Here is a 25,030-nt window from a genome sequence, read left to right as displayed (position 1 = left end):
TGGGGCAGATGGCGGGGTGGGGAGGAGCTGTTGCCCTGACTCTGGGCCTTGGATCTCTGGCTCTTCAGGTTCCATCTGAAGATGGAGGGAGTTCTGACCCCTTTTACTACCCCTACCAACGAAGAGGCTGGGGACCTATGATGACATAGACTTCCAACCTTTGCCAAGGGAATAATCCTATTAAACTATTACTTTGCAAGTTATGGATTGCAACCTATTGGTGCATTCTGAAATTAATGAGTTTGACCAGCATTTAAAAAATTTTGGAATAGAGTATATTGTACATTTTCAAACTTTTGTTTCAGTTGTATGTACATCTGTGTGCTGTGTCACTATATAAAGTGATGAACTTCTGCCCTTAACATATCAATTATGACATTCATTGGCTTTATTTCTGAAGTAAAGGAGCCTTTTGTTTCCTGGAGTAAATTGGGGAGATCAATAAATAAGTGGGATTTCTAAGCAAGGGGCTTCAGGCAGCCAGTCTGCATATCATGCTTATTCTTAGCGCAGATATGCACTTATGGTAGCATGCAGTCACCTCTGCTTCATAGTAAAAAAGCATGTTTTACATAAGAAAAGCAAACAGGATCGATTAATAGCCTCTGTTTACATAAGGGGAAATCTAATTGTACTGACAGTCAAGAGATTCAGATCTATTTCAACCAATCCTTACAACTGAACAACACCTATAATGTGCAAGCACAGTATTAACAGGGGAAGGAGGTCAGAAATACAAAACGGTATGATACTCTGGCTCTACTGTCAAAGATATTTATAGTCTAGTGAGAAAGATGATTTGTAAAGCAGTAAGTCAAGGGAACAAGCAATGTGGGATTGCACGAGTCCTTGATCCATTGGCTCTCAAATCCATTCCCTGCTCTGCTCTGTATTGCCAGGAGGTGACCCCTACAAGTGACATTTCTAAGGTTCTTTTGTCAAATAGCTTTTACATGGGTTTGAGCAATGAAAGCCCCTGGTAAGATATTGGAGGATAGGAAAATAAAGCCAAAATATTATTTCCCTCCTTCTTGGCGTCTGTGGCTCCAGCTCCAGTTGAAGAATCCTGCCATGGTTTCAGGCTCCTCTCAGTGGCCCTGAACCGTGGTTCTGATTTTGGTTACGTCTGCTCCTCCCCTTGGCCTTATACTCCAGCACTGTTGCAAAGTCCTGGTTTTGCTAAACTCTTGATTACTTCCCCATTCCCTTTTGTCCTCTCAGAGACTATCCATAACCTGTGCAACACTTTTCTGCATTAAATTCCCTGTGCTTTAAGTACTGAGTTGTTTCTGTCTTCCTGATCAGACTCTGGTTAATACAAGAGTTTAGAATGAGATATTTATGCATCATCATAATCATAATAACTGATATAAATGTAATGCTTACCTATGTCAAATATTATTCTAAGTGCCTTTCATGTATTAACAGCTCTATTTCACAGATGAGGAAACTGAAGCATAGAGAGGTTACTTGCCCTATATAAATATCTATATCTCTATATATAAAAGCCTAAGCGACCATTACTACTGGTCAACTGAACGACCAGCTGACCAGTCACTATGACGTGCACTAACCACCAGGGGGCAGAGGCTCAATGCAGGAGCTGCCGCCTGCTGGTCAGTGCACTCCCACAGCCAACCTCCCATGGCCGGCCAACCTCCTGCAGTCCCTTCCCCAGGCCGGCAGGCCAATCTCCCTCTTCCTCCCAGCTGGCCTGCCCTGATCGGCCCCGATTGCCCACCAGGCCAAGGGACCTCACCCGTGCAAAAATTCGTGCACCAGGCCTCTAGTTATATTATAATCCTCTAACTACTAAAGCACTGTCTTGCCTTGATTTTCAATTTGTGGCTTTTTGTTTGTTTGTTTGTTTTTTGTTTAACTACCCAGTGCTTCACCTGTAGAATTCTTCTGCTAGGTGCAACCATTCCTCAAAGTTATTGTGTGTTTTGTAAATCCAAGTATCTTCTGATATTGATGGATTGCTTGATCAATAAAATGAATAATCCTTGATCTTCTACTCTATACCAAACTCTATGATAGGAGCTAGGTTGAAAAAATCAAAATTACCGAGCTCTATAAATAAACAGCTCCTCTCATAACGTGCTACTTAAATATGATGTGACTGCTAAAATCAAGGGCTACTCTCTCCTAACTTGGGTTTGACCTACAGCCCCCGGGAGGAGATAGCCTCCCCAGCAGTGTTGGGCTCTCCCAGCAGGTGCGATGACTCAGCACACCTATAGCCAGGCCGTTTGCCGAGCTTGTGCCGCCACCTGTTCAGGTATATGGTATCGAAGGTCACTATGCCACTGCTCTTTATTTTGCTACATATAAACAGAATAAACTGGAACAAGTAGAAAAGGAATTGATGAGAGTAGCACAAATCCTGAAGGAATCCAAAATGGTTGCTTGATTTTTAATCCCTTTGCAAAACGTTCTGTTAAAGTGAAAAGCCTGAATCGCATGACTGTGAAAGAAAGATCTTCTCCCCTCACATCCAACCCGATCAATGATCAATTTGCTTGCTGAAAATGGTCCCTGAACCAATACCCCCTGCATCATTTCTGCCTTTCCTACCATGATGAGTGTCCACTGTGGAGAAGGCCCATGCACGGTGACCACTGCATCTCCTTTAGATGAAGCCACTCTTTCTGAATTAAAAATGGTCCTGATAGCTTCCTAAATAAAAGCCAAATATCGAAATTAGAAGTTAAGAGTGACCAGTCAGCCTTGGCTGGTTTGGCTCAATGCATAGAGTGTTGGCCTGTGGAATGAAGGGTCCCAGGTTCAATTCCCGGTCAAGGGCATGTACCTCGATTGCAGGCCTGATCCCCCATCCTGGTCAGGATGGGTATAGGAGGTAACCAATTGATACACATTGATGTTTCTCTTTCTCTGTCTCTCCCCCTCCCTTCCACTCTCTCCAAAAATCAATGGGGGGGAAATAACCTTGGGTGAAAATTAACAACAACAGAAGAAAAGATTGGTCAATCATGGGTGGAATGATTGTCTGTACTGGGGAGAAATATGTTGATATGTCTGCAAAAATCAAGATTCAGAACCTGAGCAAAGTTATATGGGAGGTTTTTCTGGAAGTGTTGATTTTTCTGGCAGTGAAAATTCTTAAACTTGGAGCAACAATAAAATGTTTCCTGAACAGGAAAAAAAAAAAAAATCAAGGGTTAAAATCAAGTACAATAGACTTCCAAACTTTCCATCCCACTGAGATCAAGATGGCAGCCCAGAAATACCAGTTTACTTTAGAAATAAAGTTGCATTCAGAAATATTTCCCTCTGATCCTCAAAGAAATAATTTGCAGCCTTATCCTAAAACCTTAATTTGTCCATTTGAAATAAACATACATTTTAGTACCAGGGTAAATCAGGTCTGGGAAGTCATATTTCTTTTGTAGCTAAATAATCATCAATGTACAACATTATGATTGTTTCTCATTACTGTAGTTTGGGGAGCTACTTTTCTCAAACTTTCTCAATCAATAGAATATAAATCTATCAGCTACCATCCAAACAACCCTCTGGGTATGGATTACTCAGTATGCATACAAGGCTACTCATATTATGGACTGAAATGTACAATCAAGCAGAATGATGTGCACACAGCTGTTTTATATTTAGCTGGCTTTGTAATGTGAGCTAATTTGTCGGAGGGACTGAGGGCATTACTAAGATTTATTTCAAGTTTAGGATGAGATAAAATTATTGTTTGAAGGTGAAACTTTAGTCTCCACTCAACTTTAGCAGACATTACTTTTGTGTGTTTTTTTTTACATTTCGGATGAAAGAAAGTGATATATTAGCACATATAAAGATAATAAGGCTTCACAACACCTCCTCCCTCCCTGAAACCAACATCTTTAAACCCCTACTTTCCTTTTATAATGATAAATGTGAACAAAAGCAAAGGCGATATGAATATTACTTAGACTTGAAAACTGTCTGTGTGGAAATTAGATGGTGACTGCATAACCAAATACAGAATTCACCTTGCTCTTAGATTTACATCTTAGCTAAATGCTCTGACAGAAGGTAGAGCTGTTCAATAAATACATAATGTGTGGAAGTTGCTTTCATTTATGCATGTTTTTCCCTTGGGCAAAGATGAAGCACAGAAGATGGAGAAAAAGACCTTGAAGAGAGTAAAATGTCATCCTCTGGTTTCAGAATAAATTGGTGTTACCTTCTGAAACTATAGAACAGCAGAAAACCTCGTAAGAGAACCGGCAGAAACCATTTTGCAGAACACCACACTATAACTACTCAAAGAGATGAAGTTAGTGACTCCAAATGGAATTGTATTGTGGTTGTGAAGCCTAAATATACTTCGTCAGGAGGTTAACAGGATGCAGAATGTTAATTGTAACAGCCATGGGAAATAGGTGCACCAGAATCATTGAATTTTATCGATGAATATTGTTAACTTATTGAGAAGTTGAAACTTTAGAACAATTCTAGTTGTTGGATCATTAATGAAACCCTGAATGCTCTATTTAATTGAAAATACTAACAAATAGAGTACATATCCGTTTTGTGCTTCTAAGTAAGCAAGAAGCAATACATTAGCCATATTATGAAATAAGATTTTATTTTAAGCACCTACTACATTAGTGACCGCTTCACTGTGTAATGATACAAATGTTATCATTGAACAAGGCAATCCTATATAATACAAGAGTAATATACAAATTAACCATCACTCTGCTACACCCACAAGCCACGCCCCAAAGCCACTTCCACCAGCCAATCAGGAGCGAATATGCAAATAAACCCAACCAAGATGGCTATGGCCACAGAGAGCAGGAGGGAGGCTTGGGTTTCCCCGGCAATGGAGGAAGCCAAGCTTTCCGCCTGCCCTTGCTGGCCTAGGCCTCCACTCAAGGCTACAAAGTTTCAATGATAGAAGATATATAAACCCAAACAGAAATGGCGGCAGCCATGGAGCTGGAAAGAGCAGGAGGCTAGGGTTGCCCCTGGTGATGGAGGAAGCCAAGCTTTCTGCACACCCTGGCCGGCCCAGGCCTCACTTAAGGCTACAAAGTTTCAATTATAGAAGATACATAAATCCCAATAGAAATGGCTGCTGCCACGGAGCAAGCAGAAGGCTTGGCTCCACTCCAGGCTACAAAGTTTCAATTGTAGAAGATAAATAAACCCCAGATACCAGGGCCTCTGCTTGGGTCGCCAGGGGGCGTGGCCGGCCTGCAAACCACCACAGGCCCCTCACCCAGGCCACCTCACGCCCCAAGGGAACCCCCACCCTGATCCGGGACAACCTTCAGGGCAAACCAGCTGGCCCCCACCCTTGCACCAGGCCTCTATCCTATCTAATAAAAGAGTAATATGCAGATTGACCATCACTCCAACACACAAGATGGCTGCCCCCATGTGGTCAAAGATCCTGCCCCCATGTGGACACAATATGGCCACCACAAGATAACCAGCAAGGGAGGGCAGTTGGGAGGGACCAGGCCTGCAAGGGAGGGCAGTTAGGGGTGACCAGGCCTGTAGGGGAGGGCAGTTAGGGGTGACCAGGCCTGCAGGGGAGGGCAGTTGGGAGGGACCAGGCCTGCAAGGGAGGGCAGTTAGGGGTGACCAGGCCTGCAGGGGAGGGCAGTTGGGAGGGACCCAGGCCTTCAGGGGAGAGCAGTTAGGGGTGTCCAGGCCTGCAGGGGAGGGCAGTTAGGGGCAAACAGGCTGGCAGGGGAGTGGTTAGGGGGTGATCAGGCGGGCAGGCAGAAGCAGTTAGGGGCAATCAGGAAGGCAGTTGGGAGCCAGCAGTCCTGGATTGTGAGAGGGATGTCCAACTGCCCGTTTAGGCCTGATCCCACCGGGCAGTCGGACATCCCTCGAGGGGTCCCAGATTGGAGAGGGTGCAGGCTGGGCTGAGGGAAATCCCCCTCCCCCGTGCACGAATTTCGTGCACTGGGCCTCTAGTGTTTCTTGATAATAGGAAACCACCTGTACAGTTCAAATATGATTATAGGGTCTGAAATAAATCAAGATGCAAACAAGCTCAGGTTGTAACCCAAAATTAATATTTCAACTTCCATTATTACCCTTTGATTTACTTACCCACTCGTGTTCATTGAATCCTAACAGTTACTATCTCCTGAATAACTTTCTAATTTTGTGCATCTCCCTCCATTCTCTTAGTCACTACACTGAATCCAAGCCACCTCTTGCTTGAATCATAACAAGAAAATTCCAAACAGTACTACTGCTTTCATACTTGCACTTCTTTAATCTCTTCTAATCCATTCTCTAGTCTTCAGTCAATGTGGTATTTCTAGTACATACATTTCATCATATAAATTTCCTACTCAAAACATTCCAATGTTTTCCCTTTCCCCTCAGGGTAAAGTTCACATTTCTTAATATACTTTATCAGCTCCTGCCTGGTCTGACTTTGGTTTATTACCTCTGAGGTTTAAGTACAATAAGGCAGGTTTAGGTACCTGTGTTAAATTGAAATGGGCATTTTTTTAGGTCTTCCTAATAAAAAGTGGAGTCTATTTCCCTATCCTGTGAATATGAGTTGGTCTTGCAACTTTTCTCATCACTAGTATATTAGAGATGTCAGAGTGTGTGAATTCTGAGCCTAGTCCTCCAGAAGCCTTACAACTCCTCTGTTCTTTCTCTCTGGGAAGCCTGCCTCTCCTACATGAAGAAGCCTGCTCTAGGCCCTGGTTTTGGGTTTGACTCGCAGTCAGGGAACAAACAAGAATCAACCAATGAATGCATAAATAAGTGGAACAATCAATCTCTGCTCTCTTTCTCTCTCTCTCCTCCCTTTCTCTGTCTCCCTCTAAAATCAATAACATTGTTTTTTTTTAAAAAAGAAGCCCACTCTAGCCATCTTGCAGATGAATGGCTACATGAAAAGAGAAGCCTAGCATTGACAAGTTAGCCTAGCTATGTCCAGACCAAATTTCTGACCCACAGAAGTATAAGCCACTAAGTTTCAGGATAGCTTGTTATACAGCAAAACCTAACACCATCTTTTTATTTTTTGCTTTCCATTTCCATTTTGATAAAAATATATGATTTTTCATCTCATCATAAAACAAACAGAATCATGACTCATGTTCCACAAATTATATACCTCTGTAATAGTCTATCACATTTTTATAGTTCACCAACCCTCCATGTTCTGGGAGGTTGTGGGGATAATGGTGACTTAGGGGTATTAGAGTGGGGAGGAATGCTCCATAGTGTTACACCTAGTCAGTGCTAGTACATATGTATGAAAATCTTTGAATGGGTGGCCTGTGAAATAGGGACAGAACAATACTGGCTCCCACAGCTACAGTGTAATTATGAGTGAGCCCAAACCCATGAAGTCACATTTAACAATAAATCCAAAAGTAATTGAGGGTACAGACATGAAGTAATACCTGTGTTCCCTTTTCTTAATACAAAGCATTACTTTACATTTATTTTTACTCTAAGTGGAAATTAAGTGAAACTGGGAACATTTCAGTTATGCACAAATGTATAAACACAAAAGTATAGCATTGCTTGAAAAATAAACTGTCTAGAGTTAAAAAAAAATAAAAACATATTCTCAGTCCTTTAAAAACCATACTACATTATAACTAAATACCCAAATATTAGGCACTCTGAAGGTCATGAAAAAAAGAGCAGAATTCAGGTATCATAACTTGTAGGTGCACTGCTTTTTCTCTCTGGAAATGTATTGAATTGATTCTCTCACTATTGAATATCAAATTCACTCTCATTTTTATATGTTCATTGGTACCTCACTATTTAAAAATATTTAGGGATTATTATTATTAAATGCTTAATAAATGTTAAATATTGTTCAAATAATAAACAATTTGCCATTTATCCTTTTATCATTGAAAATAAAAATGAGGCCCTAACCGGTTTGGCTCAATGGATAGAGCGTCAGCCTGCGGACTGAAGGGTTCCAGGTTCGATTCCGGTCAAGGGCATGTACATATGTTGCAGGCACATACCCAGTGGGGGGTGTGCAGGAGGCAGCTGATCGATGTTTCTCTCTCATCGATGTTTCTAACTTTCTATCCCTCTCCCTTCCTCTCTGTAAAAAAATCATTAAAATATATTTTAAAAAAATAAAATAAAATAAAAATGAGTCCCCGGCCACTGTTGCTCAATGGTTGAGCCTTGACTTATGAACCAGGAGGTCATGGTTTGAGTCTCAGTCAGGGCACATGCTGGGGTTGCAGGCTTGATCCCCAGTGTGGGGCGAGGGGAGGCAGCTGATTAATCATTCTCTCTCATCATTGATGTTTCTATCTCCCTCTCCCTTCCTTTCTGAAATCAATAAAAATATATAATAAAAAAGAGCCTCAGTCTTACTGGTAAAGAAAATAAAATAAGAATGAGGTTGGAATAAAATTACTTTACCTCTAGTTTTAATTTTTAACAAAAAATTTAAATGCCCAGGAACTTAGCTGGCTTAATTTTTAATTTATTTATGTCATATTTCTACCCCATAATTTAAAAATATGTAATAACTGACAGTAATTGAATATTTACTAAATGTCAAATATTATTCTAAGCATTTTAATGTGTTCCCCCCAAAATTCTTTGAGTCAGATACTGATAAGCTGGATTTAGAAAGCTGTTCCAAGTTATATTGAAGGGGAAATGTAATACCTGTCTTCATGGGAATGTACTAGTATTCTGAAGAACCTCAAATTCCATTAAAGATGTGCTGAATATTCTCTTCCCTGAGTGAAGGATAAATCTTGGGACACTATTCTGTCTCACTTTTATTGGGGACATTAGGGAATTGCTGGGGAGGGATGTGTCTCAACTTTCAGGTTCTCCAAAGGAATTCAGTCAAGGCAAAACAGAGTGATGTAAAGCTCCTCCTCAAGGATTCCTGAGACACTGCCTCCCCTCTGGACTCTCCAGATTTCTAACCAACGGGCAGTAAGCCTAAAAATCTACCTTTCAGGATCTCTTTCCTTTAGCCTGACAGCTGTTTTCTCTTCTTACTTTTGTTCATTTGTTTGGGGTCTTACTTTTAATTAGAATAGTATCTTAGGTACTAGGTCAAATCACCTCCACTGGGTTTTCTTAAGCAACTTTTTCTAGCTCCAACTGACATGTAGCAATCTGACTTGGAGTCTTACTGACATACATGAAAGTTCTATTCTGGTATAATTAGCAGAGTGACCTTGGATAAGTCATTTAATCTCTCTGGAGTATTCTATAAAATGAGTCTACTACCCACCTCACAGGTTTGTTGTGCTCCAGTGACTTCATGCTGCACTAGAACTGTCCCCATTTACCATCTCCTTCAGAACCATTTATTTTTTCCTTCAGTCAGTCATTCAACAATATTTCTTGAGTGTCTACTCTCTGCTAGACATTGATCAAGGTAATCAAAGCAAATAAAAATTACTATCCTTGAAGAGCTTATGATCTAGTAGGGGGACATAGACAATCTATAATAATAAAAGGGTAATATGCTAATTAGACCAGACATCCTTCAGTACGTCCTTCCTTCCAGATAAAGCCACAGCAGGCTGGGGCCAAGGCAGAGGCAGCAGAGGTCCTTGGCCATGGAAGCAGTGGGCAGGAGCCAGGCCCAAGGCCCTTGCACGAATTTCGTGCATCAGACCTCTAGTAAAGAATATAAATAAGTATAATATATAGTATATAGAAAATGATAAGCACTATCAAGGAAAAAAACTTAGAGCAGAATAAGGAGAGTTACAAGAGCCAAGGTAGGGTGGGGCTTGCAATAACCAAGGCAAGCTTCACTGAGGAAAACATTTGAGGAAAGATTTGAAGGAAATGAGTGAATTAAACAAATGGATATTGGGCCAAGAAAGCTCCAAGCAAAAGTAACAGGCCCCTAAGGCAGTGGTCCGCAAACTGCGACTCGCAAGCCACATGCGGCTCTTTGGCCCCTTGAGTTTTTAGTAAAGGCCAGCTTAGGAGTACCCTAATTAAGTTAATAATGATGTACCTACCTATATAGTTTAAGTTTAAAAAATTTGGCTCTCAAAAGAAATTTCAATCTTTGTACTGTTGATATTTGGCTCTGTTGACTAATTAGTTTGCCAACGACTTCCCTAAGGGGATAGTATGCTTGGTAAGGAGGCCAGTGTGCCTGGAGCTGAGAGAATGAGTGGGGAAATAATAAAAGAAGAGGTCAGAGAGATCATGGGGACTCAGTCATCTAGGACCTCATGAGCTATTGTAAGCACTTTGGCTTTAACTCTCATTGAAATGGAAATATTTGGCACACACAACTGATGTGTCAGATTTTTATTTTTATAAAATCACTTTGATTTCTTAGTTGAAAATAGACTATGGGGGCGGGGGGAAGGACAGAGCAGGAATGCCAGTTGGGAGTGGCACATGATGGTGACAAAGACCAGGGTGGTAGCAGTGGATGTAGTGAAAAGTGGTCAGTGATACATTTTGAAAGTAGGCCAACAATATTTCCTAATTAATTAGACTTGCAATGTGAGAGAAAAGAGTCAAAGATGACTCTAAGGTCTCCACCCTCCTCACAGTCTCCCATTAAAGCTTACTGGCTTTATGTGCCATTCAATCAAGGTCTCAATGCTCCCAACTAACAAACTGATTAATGAATGCATGTTATTTTAGTATAGTTTTGTTTTTAAGTTATTGTTTTGGACTGACCCTAGTTTAAGCAGCCAAGGGGTGGGGAGATGGTTGATTTACTGGGTTGAGGTTTAATCAAGGATTAAGGCCTATTAAGTCACTTCCTAGGAAATCTTTCTTTATGCTTCAAGCTGAACTTATTGTGAAAAGCTTGGTTCCAGGCCCTACCATGACAGCTTGCTTTTGTTTGGACTCAGAATTTCTGTGGCTCTGAACTCTCTTAGGTATATAAAGATTAAATTTAAGTTCTTTTTGTTGTTAAGTCTTACCTGAGGATATTTTTCCATTGACTTTTAGAGAGAATGGAAGGGAAGGGGAGAGAGAGAAACATCCATGTGAGTGAGACACATGGATTGGTTGCCCCCCGTATGCACCCAGACCAGGGCTTGGATCAAGCCTGCAACCTAGGTATGTGCCCTTGACCGGAATCAAACTCGGGACCCCTCAGTCTGAGGGCTGACACTCTATCCACTGAGCCAAACTGGCTAAGGCTAAATTTGAGTTCTTAAAAAGAGCTCAAAAGGCAAGTCCAAGCTGTTTTAAGTGGTAGGAAAAGTTAATCCTCATTTATCTTAACTCATTTTTTAAAATTATATTTCTGTGGGTTTTTTGCTTATTATTATAATTACTAGAGTCCCGGTACATGAAATTCGTGCATGGGGAGGGGGTGTTCCTCAGCCTGGCCTGCACCCTCTCCAATCTGGGACCCCTCGGGGGATGTCCGACTGCTGGGATTGGTCCTAAACCTGGCAGTCGGACATCCCTCTCACAATCCGGGACTGCTGGCTCCTAACTGCTTGCCTGCCTGCCTGCCTGCCTGATTGCCCCCTAACCACTCCATTGCCGGCCTGATTGACACCTAACTGCCTTCCCCTGCCACCCCGATCACCCCCAACTGCCCTCCCCTGCCGGCCCGATCACTCACAACTGCCCTCCCCTGCCAGCCTGATCTCCCACAACTGCCCTCCCCTACTGGCCCGATCACCCACAACTGCCCTCCCCTGCCGGCCTGATTGGCCTCCTCCACATGAGGCAGCAGAGATGCCAAGACTGACCTCCTCCACACTGTGCAGAGCTGCGGGACCCTTAGGCCTCACCACACAGAGCAGCCACTGGGACCCGCCTCCACTGTGCGTGCGGCCATCTTGTGGCGGTCATCTTGTGGTGGCCATCTTGTGATGGCCATCTTGTGGTGGCCATCTTGTGATGATGTAGTGCGTGAGGACCACCTAGGCTTTTATTAGTACAGATTACTAACAGTATTATAGATATCTCCCATTTTCTCCCTTTTTGCTTTCCTCTACCTAACCCCTGCCACACCCCAGGCCTTCCACATACTATTGTCTGTGTGCATGGATTATGCATATATGTTCTTTGGTTAATCTCTTCCTGTCCCATCCCCTCTAACCTTCACTTGCCATTGAGATCTGTTATTCTGTTCCATGCATCTATACCACTGGGCGTATTTTATTTTTTTATTTTTATTTTAATTTAATAAATCTTTATTGCTCAGATTATTACAATTGTTCCTCTTTTTTCCCCCCCATAGCTCCCCTCCATCAGGTTTTTACCCCACCCTCTGCCCTTACCTCCCCGCCACTGTCCTCATCCATAGGTGTACACTTTTTGTCCAGTCTCTTCCCGTACCCTCCACTCCCCTTCTCCCCCATGAATTGTCAGCCCACTCCCTTTCTATGCCCTTGATTCTATTATATTCACCAGTTAATACTGTTCATCAGATTTTTTATTCCCTTGGATTTTAGATTCAATTGTTGATAGATATGTATTTGTTGTTCATAATTTTTATCTTTATCTTTTTCTTCTTCTTCCTCTTCTTAAAGAATACCTTTCAGCATTTCATATAATTCTGGTTTGGTGGTGATGAACTCCTTTAGCTTTTTCTTATCTGTGAAGCTCTTTATCTGACCTTTAATTCTGAATGATAGCTTTGCTGGGTAGAATAATCTTGGTTGTAGGTTCTTGCTATTCATCACTTTGAATATTTCTTGCCACTCCCATCTGGCCTGCATAGTTTCTGTTGAGAAATCAGCTGACAATCGTATGGGTGCTCCCTTGTAGGTCACTAACTGTTTTTCTCTTGCTGCTTTTAATATTCTCTCTGTCTTTTGCTCTTGGCATTTTAATTATGATGTGTCTTGGTGTGGTCCTCTTTGGATTCCTTTTGTTTGGGGTTCTGTGCCCTTCCTGGACTTGTAAGTCTATTTCTTTCACCAAGTGGGGGAGGTTTTCGGTCACTATTTCTTCAAATAGGTTTTCAGTATCTTGCTCTCTCTCTTCTTCTGGCACCCACATAATTCTGATGTTGGTACGTTTGAAGTTGTCCCAGAGGCTCCTTACACTATCTTCAACTTTTTAGATTCTTTTTTCTTTTTGCTTTTCTGGTTGAGTGTTTTTTGCTTCTTTGTATTCCAAATCTTTGACTTGGTTCTTGCGGTCCTCTAGTCTGCTTTTAGGTCTCTGTATAATATTTTTTATTTCAGTCAGTGTATGCTTAATTTCTAGTTGATCCATTTTCATATCCTCGAGGGTCTCGTTAAATTTATCAGCCTTTTCTAGAAAATTCTTGAAAAACCTTATAACCGTGGCTTTGAACTCTATATCTAGTCATTTGCTTTCCTCCATTTCTTTCATTTGTGACCTGCCTCTTTGTCTCCGCATTTTGGCTGCTTCCCTGAGTTGATGGAGTGGCTTTGTGTGCTAGGTGTCCTATAGGGCCCAGTGGCTCAGCCTTCCCAGTTACCTGAGGTGAACACTCTTGGTGGGCCCCTTTGTGGGCTGTGTGTGCAGTCTTGTAGTAGTTAAGCCTAGATTGTTGTTAGTATCACTGGGGGGAGTTGACCTCCAGGCCAGTTGGCTGTGAGGATCAGCTGTGTCTCTGCTGGGAGAGCTTCTGTGCTCAGCTTGGATGGGGCGGAGTCTCAGGGTGGAGCAGACAGCCTTGGTTTCCCATCAGCCCCACTCTACGAGGCCCCTGTGTCTCAGTGTCCCGCGGCAATGGCTGCGCACACCTCTGAGAGAAGGCTGCCCTCGAGTTCTGCCCGCTGCCAGACAGTCCAGTTTCTCCCCGAATGAGTCTGGGTACCCAGGGTCTCACCCGGAACTGTATTTCAGTGCAGTTGGGAAGTTTTGTTTCCCTCCCGAACGAGAAAGCTAGCCGCGTGCTTGCTGCCTGCCCTCTCCGCGCTGTGAGTAAGCCAGGCGCGTATTCAGCCGCCCACCCTTTCCGCACTTGGGTCTCCGCACCTCTGTCCTCCACAGCTCCTCTGGGTCTCAGTGTCCTTTTATCTTTCCTTCTAGTTGTAGAATTTCCACTCAGCCAGCTTTCCGGTGGTTCTGGACGATGTCCACTCTGTCTTCCAGTTGCAGTTTTGAAATTGTTGTGCGAGGCAGCAGTATAGGTGTTTACCTATGCCACCATCTTGATTTCCTCCACTGGGCGTATTTTAATTAGATTTTATATTCAATATTATTTTATATTAGTTTCAAGTATACAGCATAATAATCAGATAATCATATACTTTACAAAGGGTTTCCCCTGACATTTCCAGTACCCACTTGGCACCATACATAGTATTATAATATTATTGACTATATTCCATATGCTCTACTTTAAATTCCAATGAGTATTTTGTAACTACCAATTTGTACTTATTAATCCCTTCACCTTTTTCACCCATTCCCTCAACACCCCTTCCCTCTGGTAATCATCAGTCTATTCTCTGTATCTCTGAGTCTGCTTTTATTTTGTTGGTTCATTTATTTTGTTCTTTGAATTCCACATAAAAGTGAAATAATATGATATTTGTCTTTTTTGGCTGATATTTCACTTAGCATAATACTCTCTAGGTCCATCCATGCTGTCAAAAATGGTAAGATTTCATTCTTTTTTATGACCAAGTAATATTAAATCGTATATATGTACCTCAACTTTTTTATCCACTTATCTATTGATGGAGACTTGGATTTCTCCCATAACTTGGCTATTGTAAATAATGCTGCAGTGAACAGAGGGGGTGCATATATTCTTTCGAATTATTGTTTTGGATTTCTTCATATATAACCCCGAAGTGGAATTGCTGGGTCATAAGGCAGTTCCATTTTTAATTTTTTAAGGAATCTCCATATTGTTTTCCATAGTGGCTTTACCAATGTGAATTTTCACCAGCAGTGCACAAGGGTCCCCTTTTCTCCACATCCTCACCAACATTTAGTTTGTTGATTTATTGATGATTTATCTGACAGGTGTGAAGTGATAACTCATTGTAATTTTAATTTTATTTCTCTGATGATTAGTGAAATTGAGCATATTTTCATATGTTTATTAGCCATCTGTATGTCCTCTTTGGAGAAGTGTCTATTCAGATTTCTCTGCCCTTTTTAAATTAAATTATTTGCATTTTTGGTGTTGAGTTGCCTGAGTTCTTTATAAACTTTGGCTATTAACCCCTTATCAGATGTATTATTGCTGAATATCTTCCTCCATTCAGTGGGTTGACTTTTCATTTCATTGATGGTTTCCTTTATTTTACAAAAATATTTTAGTTTGATGTAGTGTCATTTTTTAACTTTTTCTTTTATTTTTTCTTACCTGGGGTGATATATTAGAAAAAACATTGCTGAGAGATGTGTTAGAGATTTTACTGCCTATGTTTCCTTCTAGGATTTTTATGGTTTCGAGTCTTATATATAAGTCTAATCCATTTTGAATTTATTCTTTTATATGATGTAAGAAGATGGTCTAGTTTATTTCTCTCCCCCCCCCCCATGTATTTGTTCAATTTTCCCAGCATCATTTATTGAATAGACTGTCTTTACCCCATCACATGTCCTGGCTACCTTTCTCATTTATAAATTGACCATAGAGATGTAGGTTTATTTTTAGGTTCTCTATTCTGTAGCATTGGTCTTTATGTCTGTTTTTATGCCAGTACGGTGTTATTTTGATTACTATGGCCTTGTGGTATACTTTGATATCAGGTAGCATGATACCTCCAACTTTGTTCTTCTTTCTCAAGATTGTTGTGGCTAATTTTGGGTCTTTTGTGGTTCCATTAGCATTTTTGGATTATTTGTTGTACTTCTGTGAAAAACTCCATCAGTGTTTTGATAGAAATTGCATTGAATCTATAAATTGATTTGTGTAATATAGACATTTTAATGATGTTAGTTTTTCCTATCTATGAGCATGGTATATGCTTCCATTTATTTGTATCTTCTTCAGTTTTTTTCTCCAGTGTCTTATAATTTTTTGAGTACAGGTGTTTTTTGTGTGTGCTTTTTTAAAATCTCCTTCCTTAAATTTATTTCAAGGTGTTTTATTTTTGTTGATGTAATTGTAAATGGCATAACTCTCTTAGTTTTTTTCTTTCTTTTTTTAAAAATATGTTTTTATTGGATCTGTATCTGGTAGATTGCTTGCCTACATTTAATTTGGTTCTTTTTTCTGGGAATTTCTCTTATTCCTCCATTTAAGGCATATTTCTTTGTCTCTCAATTTTGGCTGCCTTTCTGTATTTGTTTCTGTGCATTGGGTGGATCTGCTATGTATCCCAGTCTTGGTAAGTTGGCCTTATGTATTAAGTGTCCTGGGGGGCTCAGGTGTGCAATCTCTCTGACCACCTAAGCAAGATGCTCCAGGAATGACTCTTGTCTGGGTTATGTGAGCCCTCCAGTTGTAGTTGAGTCTTGAGTGCTATTGGCCCCTTATGCTTGGGGTCAACCCTCAGGCTGGTTGACTGCGAGGATCAAACTTGACCACAGTGTATGAGCTGCTGTGTGGGGGCTGACCCCACAATGTGGAATTTACCCCGGCAGGATCTGGTACCTGCCAAGATCTTCCTTTGATTGTGCCACTTGTGGAACTAATTGGGTCATGCTGATATGGTCTGAATCCTGTCACTGGGTCTGTTGGTTCTGAAGCTTTTTAAAAAATATTTATTATTGAAAGTATTACAGATGTCCACCATTTTTTCCCCCATTGCTGCCTTCCACCCTGTTCCCATCCCGCTCCAGGCCTTCACCACCCTACTGTCTGTGTCCATAGGTAAGATCTCTGTTTAATCTCTTCCTGACCTCCCCTACCCCCTTCTCTCTGAGATTCATCATTTTGTTCAATGCTTCCATGTCTCTGATTCTATTTTATTCACCAGTTTATTATGCTCATTAGATTTTTTGTTCATTTATTTTGATTTTTAAATTCAATTGTTCATAGATATGTATTTGTTGCCATTTTCTGTTCATATTTTTATCCCTTCTTCTTCTTCTTCTTCTTCTTCTTCTTCTTCTTCTTCTTCTTCTTCTTCTCCTTCTTCTTTTTTTCAAGAATACCCTTCAACATGTCATGTAATACTGGTTTGGTGGTGATGAACTCCTTTAGCTTTTTCTTGTCAGTGACGCTCTTTATCTGACCCTCAATTCTAAATGAGAGTGTTGCTGGGTAGAGTAACCTTGGTTGTAGATCCTTACTATTCATCAATTTGAATATTCCTTGCCACTCCATCCAAAGTTTCTGTTGAGAAACCAGCTGACATTCATATGGGAACTCCCTTATAGGTAACTAGCTGCTTTTCTCTTGCTGCTTTTAAGATTCTCTCTTTGTCTTTAATCCTTGGAAACTTAATTATGATGTGACTTGGTATGGGCCTCTTTGGGGTTCTCTGTGCTTCCTGGACTTGTAAGTCTATTTCTTTCACCAGGTAGGGGAAGTTTTCTTCATTCCTTCAAATAGGTTTTTAATATCTTGCTCTCTCTCCTCTCCTTCTGGCATGCAAGTGTTGCATGCTTGATGCTGTCCCAGAGGCTCTTTACACTATCTTCATATTTTTTAATTTTTTTTTTGCTGTTCTGATTGGGTGATTTTTGCTTCCTCATATTCCAAATCTTTTATTTTATTCTCATAATACACTCCTGTTGAATCCCTGTAAATTATTTTTTTTTATTTCAGTTAGTGTATGCTTAATTTCTGAGTAGTCCTTTTTCATGTCTTTGCCATTCTCACTAAGATCCTTGAAAGTTTCACTAAGTTCATGAAGATCCTTGAGTAACCTTATAACCATGGTTTTGAATTCTGTATCTAGTAGTTTGCTTACTTCCATTTCTTTCATTAGTGACATGTTTCTTTGTCTTCACATTTTGGCTGCTTCCTCGTATTTGTTTCTATGTATTAGGTAGAACTGCTGTGTCTCCTAGAATTAGTAGAGTGGCCTTGTGTAGTAGGTGTCCTGTAGGGTCCAGTGGCTCAGTCTCCCCAGTCACCTGAGGTGGACACTCTAGGTGCATCCCTGTGTAGGTTGTGCGCAGAGGTGAGGCCCTGCGTGAAGCAAGGCAGGCTGGTGTTAGTGCCGGGTCTTGGGCCTTTTATTGATAGGTTTCGGGCATGCTGATGCCAGCTGCAGCTTGTTTGAGAGATTTTACCAAAGTCTGAAGCCTGAGCCAGGACAGGCCATTCATATGGAAAAGCTGCTACAAACAGCTTCGGTGGGCCTGCAAATTGGATGGGGTGGGGTTTCAGGCAATCCCTAGGGCAGAGCAAACACTGTGCTCCAGGCTGATGGAGACTCAGATATGACTGCAAGTCAGTCCTGTAACAGGGGAGGTCCCAGCACAGGAAAAATGACCCCTGTGAGCACCTCTGTCTAGAAGAAAGCTGCGCCTGAGTTCTTGCTCTGATGCCAGACAATCCAGTTCCTCTCTGTATGTGTCTGGGTCCCCCAAAGCCACCCAGTGCTGGGAGTCTGAGTAAGTTCATGCTCAAGCTCTTTAAATGTAACACCTGGGTTTCCATCAGCTTCCATGTCACTCAGTCACAATCCCCATTGATTTTTACTGCCCGTAGTTTTGGGGACTTCTCTTTCCAGCTCTGGAACCCTGGGCTGAGGGGCTGGTCCCCTTGCTCCTCACAGGCGGTCTCTGCAAAGAGTATCTCTCTCTCTCTCTCAATTAAAAAAAAACAAAAAACAGCACATGTGGGTGTTGGACCAGCCCGTTCTGCACCCCTGCCCCTCCTACCAATCTCAATGCACTTTTTTCTTTATCTCTCTACTTGCAGTCCTTCCATTCAGCCAGCTTTCAGGTGGTTCTGAATGATGGTAGTTCTGTATTTTAGTTGTAATTTTTATGTGGTTGTGGGAGGCAGTGAGTACAGGTGTTTACCTACACCCCCCTCTTGGTTCTGAGTCAGTTCTGAGTTTTTTTTTAGAGGAACTCTGGTGCAGGTCAATGTCAGATGCTGCCTGTGACCAGTTGTGGGCTGCCTGATAGGAGCTACAAAGTAATCCATAGTTTGTGTCTTTCTCTGTACTGAGGCTTGCTTCCATCAGTACTGAGCCTGGGGCAGGCCAGCAAAAGGCCCAAGGCATCCCAAGATCCACCTCTGCCTACCAGCTGCCTCTTAGGCTGTCACTGGAAAAGCCTTTGGTGGTAACCTGGTTGCATGAGCTAGGATCTCAGTGAGTCACCAGATAGGGTCAAGTGGTGTTCACCAACTTAATACAGATTCATACTCAGTGCCAGTGTTATGTCTGAGGCTACTCAGAAAAAGTCCCAGGGTACACCAAGGCTAGCCACCACCCAGCTGGGGCTCAAAGACCTTTACAATGGGACTGGGACTCCAGGTGAGGCCAGTAGACTTCATAAGGCCAAAACAGATTAAGGGAGTGCTCTCTACAGGAATGATGGTGCTGGTCAGGGTGTGTGGTTAAAAATCATCCTTGCCCTGCAACCACACAACTCAGTCTCTCTTAGACTGGAAGGGAGTGCTCAACCCAGGACAGATGGCATCTGTGGGTGGTGTGGGAGAGAAACTCAGCACAGGGACATTGGTGGTTGTCCCTCAAGACCACAGGGACATTGGTGGTTGTCCCAAAAGCCACAAAACACAATTTCTCCCTAAATGACTCCAGTCCACTCAGAGCTGCTGTCTTTCCACTGGAGCTTAATGTGAGTGCCCATGAATAAGATTTTGTGTGCTGGCCCTTTAAGAGAACACCTGGGTTTCTAGTAGTCTCCTGTTTTACCCTAGCAGACAATCCTTGCTGATTTTCACAGCCAGATGTTATGTGGGCTCCTCTTCCCAGCACTGGTATTTCAGCCTGTGGTTGAGACCCCTCACCCCACAAGGGACCTTTGCAGCTTTTATATCCCTCCAGATTCTCAACTGCTGCACGTGGGTGCAGAGCCAGCCCCCTTTGCAACTTTGTCCTTCCTATCAGTCTTGAAGTGGCTTCTTCTCTAAATCTTTGGTTATAAGATTTCTGTTTGGCAGGTTTTCAGTTTTGTTTTTTTTTCAGGTTCATTTATCAATAATTTAGTTGTGGTTATGATTTGGTTTTGGAAGGAGGTGAGTGTAACTTACACCTACTCTGCCACCATCTTGGATCCAAAGAGAGCCATAATCCATTTTAATGGCCTTCCAAATTAAGTACTTTATACCTAACTCTTAAAGCAAAAACACACACTCCAGCCCAAGAAGTCTATGTTTGAAGCTCCAAAGGCTTGTAGGTTTTTGAATTAAGAAAACAAATGCTTTATACCTTAAATGTGAGAGCAAATTATTCTTTGTTGCATCAATCTCAGAAGCATGATCCTTTATTTGGTTCCAAAAGTCATTACTTAAGGAAATCCTTGGGAAAAGGAAGTTAAAAAGCACCTTAATGTATTTACCATTTGCGTTAACCCAGAGAATTGGTTTTCTAGGTTTCATATCTTGACTTCAGAAAAGAAAGAAAATCTGGCATTTAGTTATCTCCTTGCTCAAGAACATGCTGGGACCAAGAAGGATTTGGCCATTGACCATATCTTCTCATGTTTTATAGATGTTAAAGGGAAAAATAGTATTCATTAGTATTTTGTGATTCCTTGTTTTAGAATTTTCTATTTCAAAGTCAGCCTAAAATTATTACAGCAATATTTTAAAATTGTTTTCAGGGAGAAACCAAGATGGCAGCATAGGTAAGCACCTAAACTGCTGCCTTGCACAACAATTTCAAAACTACAACTAAAAGACAGAACGGACACCATCCAGAACCACAGGAAAGCTGGCTGAGTGGAAATTCTACAACTAGAAGGAAAGAGAAAGGCTCACAGAGAATTGGAGGTACAGCAAAGGGTCTTTGTGCGTGCAGAGAGGAAGGGCGGCTGAGAGCCTGGCTGACTTTCTCTGGCGGGAGGGGGAAGGAAGCCCCCGACGGCACTGAATCCCAGTTCCAATTGCACTGAACCCCAGTTCCGGGCGAAACCCCGTGGACCCAGGCTCATACAGGGGGAGTCTGGACTGTCATGTAGAGAGAAAGGCACCCGGAGACTCGGAGACCCGGGGGAAACCCGGGGGAGCCCCGGCAGGCAGGGGTCTGGAGGCGTGTGCGCCAGTGCGCACAAAGGCTGCGGAGGTTGCCACAGGCTTTCCCTAGCAGAAGGGAGTCAGAAGATACTGACTGTACTGAACCCCAGTTCTGACTGCACTGAATCCTAGTTCCAGGCGAGCTCCTGGGGACCCACGCTCTTGCGGGGGGGGAATCTGGACTCTCGGGCGGAGACTCGGGAGCCAGGGAAGGCAGAGGTCTGGAGGCGCACGCGCAAGGGCAAGGCTGACGGGAAGCCAAGACTATCTGCTCTGCCCTGAGACTCTACCCCATCCAAGCTGAGCACAGAGGCTTTTGCAATTTGGCAAGTCTAATCCTATAAGGTTGTCTCCAGCACTGAACTTCTCCCAGCGTAGACACAGCTGATCCTCACAGCAAACTGGCCTGGAGTAGATTCCTCCCAGTGATACCAACAACAATCAAGACTTAACTACAACAAGGATGTACACACAGTACACAAAGGGGTGCACCAAGAGTATCTACCTCAGGTTAACTGGGGAGGCCGACCCACTGGGCCATATTGGAAACCTAGCACACAAACCTACCCTACCAACTCAGGGGAGCAGTAAAAATGTGGCAACAAAGAAACAGATCACAAACAAAAGAAATGGAGGAAAACAAACGACTGGATATAGAATTCAAAACCACGGTTATAGGGCTTTTCAAGAATATCCTAGAAAAGGCCGATAAATATAACGAGACCCTTGAAGATATGAAAAAGGACCAACTAGAAATTAAACATACACTGACTGAAATAAAAAATATTATACAGAGACCCAACAACAGACTAGAGCAGCCGTGGGCAAACTACGGCCCGCGGGCCGGAGCCGGCTGTTCTATCCGGTTCTCTTGCTCTCCCCTCCACTCCTTTACTTTGAATTTATATTAGTTCACACAAACACTCCATCCATGCTTTTGTTCCAGCCCTCCGGTCCAGTTTAAGAACCCATTGTGGCCCTCGAGTCAAAAAGTTTGCCCACCCCTGGACTAGAGGAACACAAGAATCAAGTCAAAGAATTGAAATATAAAGAAGCAAAAAACACTCAACTGAAAAAGCAAAAAGAAAAAAAAATCCAAAAAGTTGAAGATAGTGTAAGAAGCTTCTGGGACAACTTCAAGCGTACCATCAGAATTATGGGGGTGCCAGAAGAAGAGAGAAAGCAAGATACTGAAAACCTATTTGAAGAAATAATGACTGAAAACTTCCCCCACATGGTAAAAGAAATAGACTTACAAGTCCAGGAAGCATACAGAACGCCAAACAAAAGGAATCCAAAGAGGACCACACCAAGACACATCAAAATTAAAATGCCAAGAGCAAAAGACAAAGAGAGAATATTAAAAGCAGCAAGAGAAAAACAGTTAATTACCTACAAGGGAGCACCCATACGATTGTCAGCTGATTTCTCAACAGAAACTATGCAGGCCAGACAAGAGTGGCAAGAAATTTTCAAAGTGATGAATAGCAAGAACCTACACCAAGATTACTCTACCCAGCAAAACTATTATTCAGAATTGAAGGGCAGATAAAGAGCTTCACAGATAAGAAAAACCTAAAGGAGTTCATCACCACCAAACCAGTATTATATGAAATGCTGAAAGGTATTCTTAAAGAAGAGGAAGAAGAAAAAAGTAAAGAGAAAAATTATGAACAACAAATACATATCTATCAACAAGTGAACCTAAAAATCAAGTGAATTAAAAACCTGAGGAACAGAATAATCTGGTGAATATAATAGAATCAGGGGCATAGAAAGGGAGTGGACTGATAATTCTCAGGGGGAAAGGGGTATGGAGGGATTCAGGAAGAGACTGGATGAAAATCATACACCTATGGATGAGGACAGTGTGGGGGAGGTAAAGGCAGAAGGTGGGGTGGAAACCGGGTGGAGGGGAGCTGTGGGGGGAAAAAGGAGAAACAGTTGTAATAATCTGAATAAAGATTTATTAAAAAAATAAAATAAATAAAAAATTAAAAAAAATAAATAAAATAAAATTGTTTTCAACTTGCTTTAGGGAAGGTCTCTATTTCATTTTCCGACTACTCTTTACCTTCAAAACTTGTTTATTCTTTGTTTGTCCAGAAAATTCTTCCTGGCCTTTGTTTTAGTCAGCATAAGACCTTTGGAACACCTTCATCCTTTTTATGAAAATGATCTTCCACCACAATGAAATATAAAATAGGTACATTATTATGTAATATGATAGGATAATTAAATTAATATAAATATGGAGTATTTTTTCTGTAAGTTTTATGACTGAGCTTAGTACCTAAAGACTCCAACTTCACCATCAACTAATTTGATAAAAATTAGAAAATGAAAACAATATTTTGGCCTAGACTCTGTGTATAAAGTAAGGAAAGTTTGATCTTTTCTTTCATTATATAGAGGCCCAGTGCAAGAAAATTTGTGCACTTGGGGGGGGTCTCAGCCCGGCGTGCACCCTCTCGCAGTCTGGGACCCCTTGGGGGATGTCCACCAACCGGCTTAGGCCCACTCCCCAGGGGTTCGGGCCTAAGCTGTCAGTCAGACATCCCTCTGGCAGCCCGGGAGCCCTCAGGGGACGTCCACTTGCCTAAGCCACAGTCGGACATCCTTAGTGCTGCTGAGGAGGTGGGAGAGGTTCCCACCACCACTGCTGGGCTCGCAGCTGTCAGCCCGGATTGTGGCTGAGCAGCGCTCCCCCTGTGGGAGCACACTGACCACCAGGGGGCAGCTCCTGCATTGAGCACCTGCCCCCTGGTGGTCAGTGTACGTCATAGTGACTGGTCGTTCCTGGTTGTTCCAGGGTTAGGGTCAATTTGCATATTACCCTTTTATTATATAGGATTAGCTTTATTCCCCCCTTACATTGATTAACTACTTACTTTATATACAACTCCATTGGAATAAATAATATAAAGTAGACAAGTCTTGATTGAGAATAAATAAATTGACTAATTCTTATAGAAATATTAACTCTTTCAGACCTTTGGAACCCTTATTAAGATATTATAGACCTAAAAAATAAACAAACAAAATAACAACAACAAAAGACACCAACTCCAGGAAATGTTCCCCCATATCTATGTTGAATATGTCTTCCTCCCCTGAGATCCCTCAACCCTTGTGAATATAATTCATTCTGCTACTTTGTCCTATATATTACCTTTTGTTATCTTTCCATTTATCTTATGGCAACTAAAAATTTGAGTAAATGATTCACCCCTTAAATTGTATTTTAAGATTTTGTATATATTATTCACTTGTTATGTAATTCATACTCCAGCATGTGTGTCATATAGTGTTATGGCTGAATAGTGTCCCCCCCAAATTCATATGTTGAAGTCCTAACCAGCAGTGCTTCAAAATGTGACTGCATCTGCACATAGGATCTTTAAAGCAGCAATTATGTTAATGTGAAGACATTAGAGAAGACCCTACTCCAATGTGACTTGAGTCATTATAAAAAGAGGAGATTAGGATAAAGACATGTACAGAGGGATAAGCATGTGAAGACACATGAAGAAAAAGGCAATGTATAAGGCAAGGCAAGAGGCCCAAGAAGAAACCAACTCTGCTGACACCTTGATCTTAAACTTCTAGCCTTCAGAACTGTGAGGAAATAATTTTCTTTTGGTTAAGCCACCTAGTCTGTGATACTTTGTTACAGCATCCCTGGCAACCTAATACTTACTGCTAGCCATATGTTTATTAGTTTGTGTGTAAAGTGTAAGTATCATATGAGAGGGTTTAGAAATATAGTACTTTGTGAAGTATTTGTAGACCAAGATATGTTTCATTTTCATCTCAGTGTCTTTCAAAGTATTTCCTTTAACATTGACCTGTTTAAGAGTTGAATCACAGGCACCGCTGTTCATTTTATTTGGTTGTCAAGTCTAGATGTATACCTCCATTCAGCACCTACTGGTTGTATGTTTACGGTGTGGCAGATTTCCTCTAGATGTTGAGGCTACAGTGGTAAATACCACAAAGTCTCCCTCCTGGTAGAGGTTGCAT

General features: G+C 41.8%; 1 pseudogene across 1 annotated transcript in view; it reads left to right on the top strand.

Annotated features, from left to right (window-relative positions):
- The first annotated feature begins 966 nt into the window (after positions 1-966).
- Positions 967-25,030, top strand: part of LOC308240165 (ATP synthase subunit O, mitochondrial-like) — an 89,233-nt pseudogene continuing 65,169 nt past the window's right edge. Inside the window, exons 1-3 of the transcript in view lie at positions 967-979; positions 2,137-2,723; positions 2,975-3,083. The product of the transcript in view is annotated as an ATP synthase subunit O, mitochondrial-like (transcript). The remainder of the gene's footprint in view (positions 980-2,136; positions 2,724-2,974; positions 3,084-25,030) is intronic.

This window comes from Plecotus auritus (assembly GCF_963455305.1).
Source record: "Plecotus auritus genome assembly, chromosome: X".
In the NCBI taxonomy this organism is placed as follows: Eukaryota; Metazoa; Chordata; class Mammalia; order Chiroptera; family Vespertilionidae; genus Plecotus; species Plecotus auritus.
Note: the sequence above shows the minus strand (reverse complement) of the source record. Positions and strands in the feature narration are given on the sequence as shown.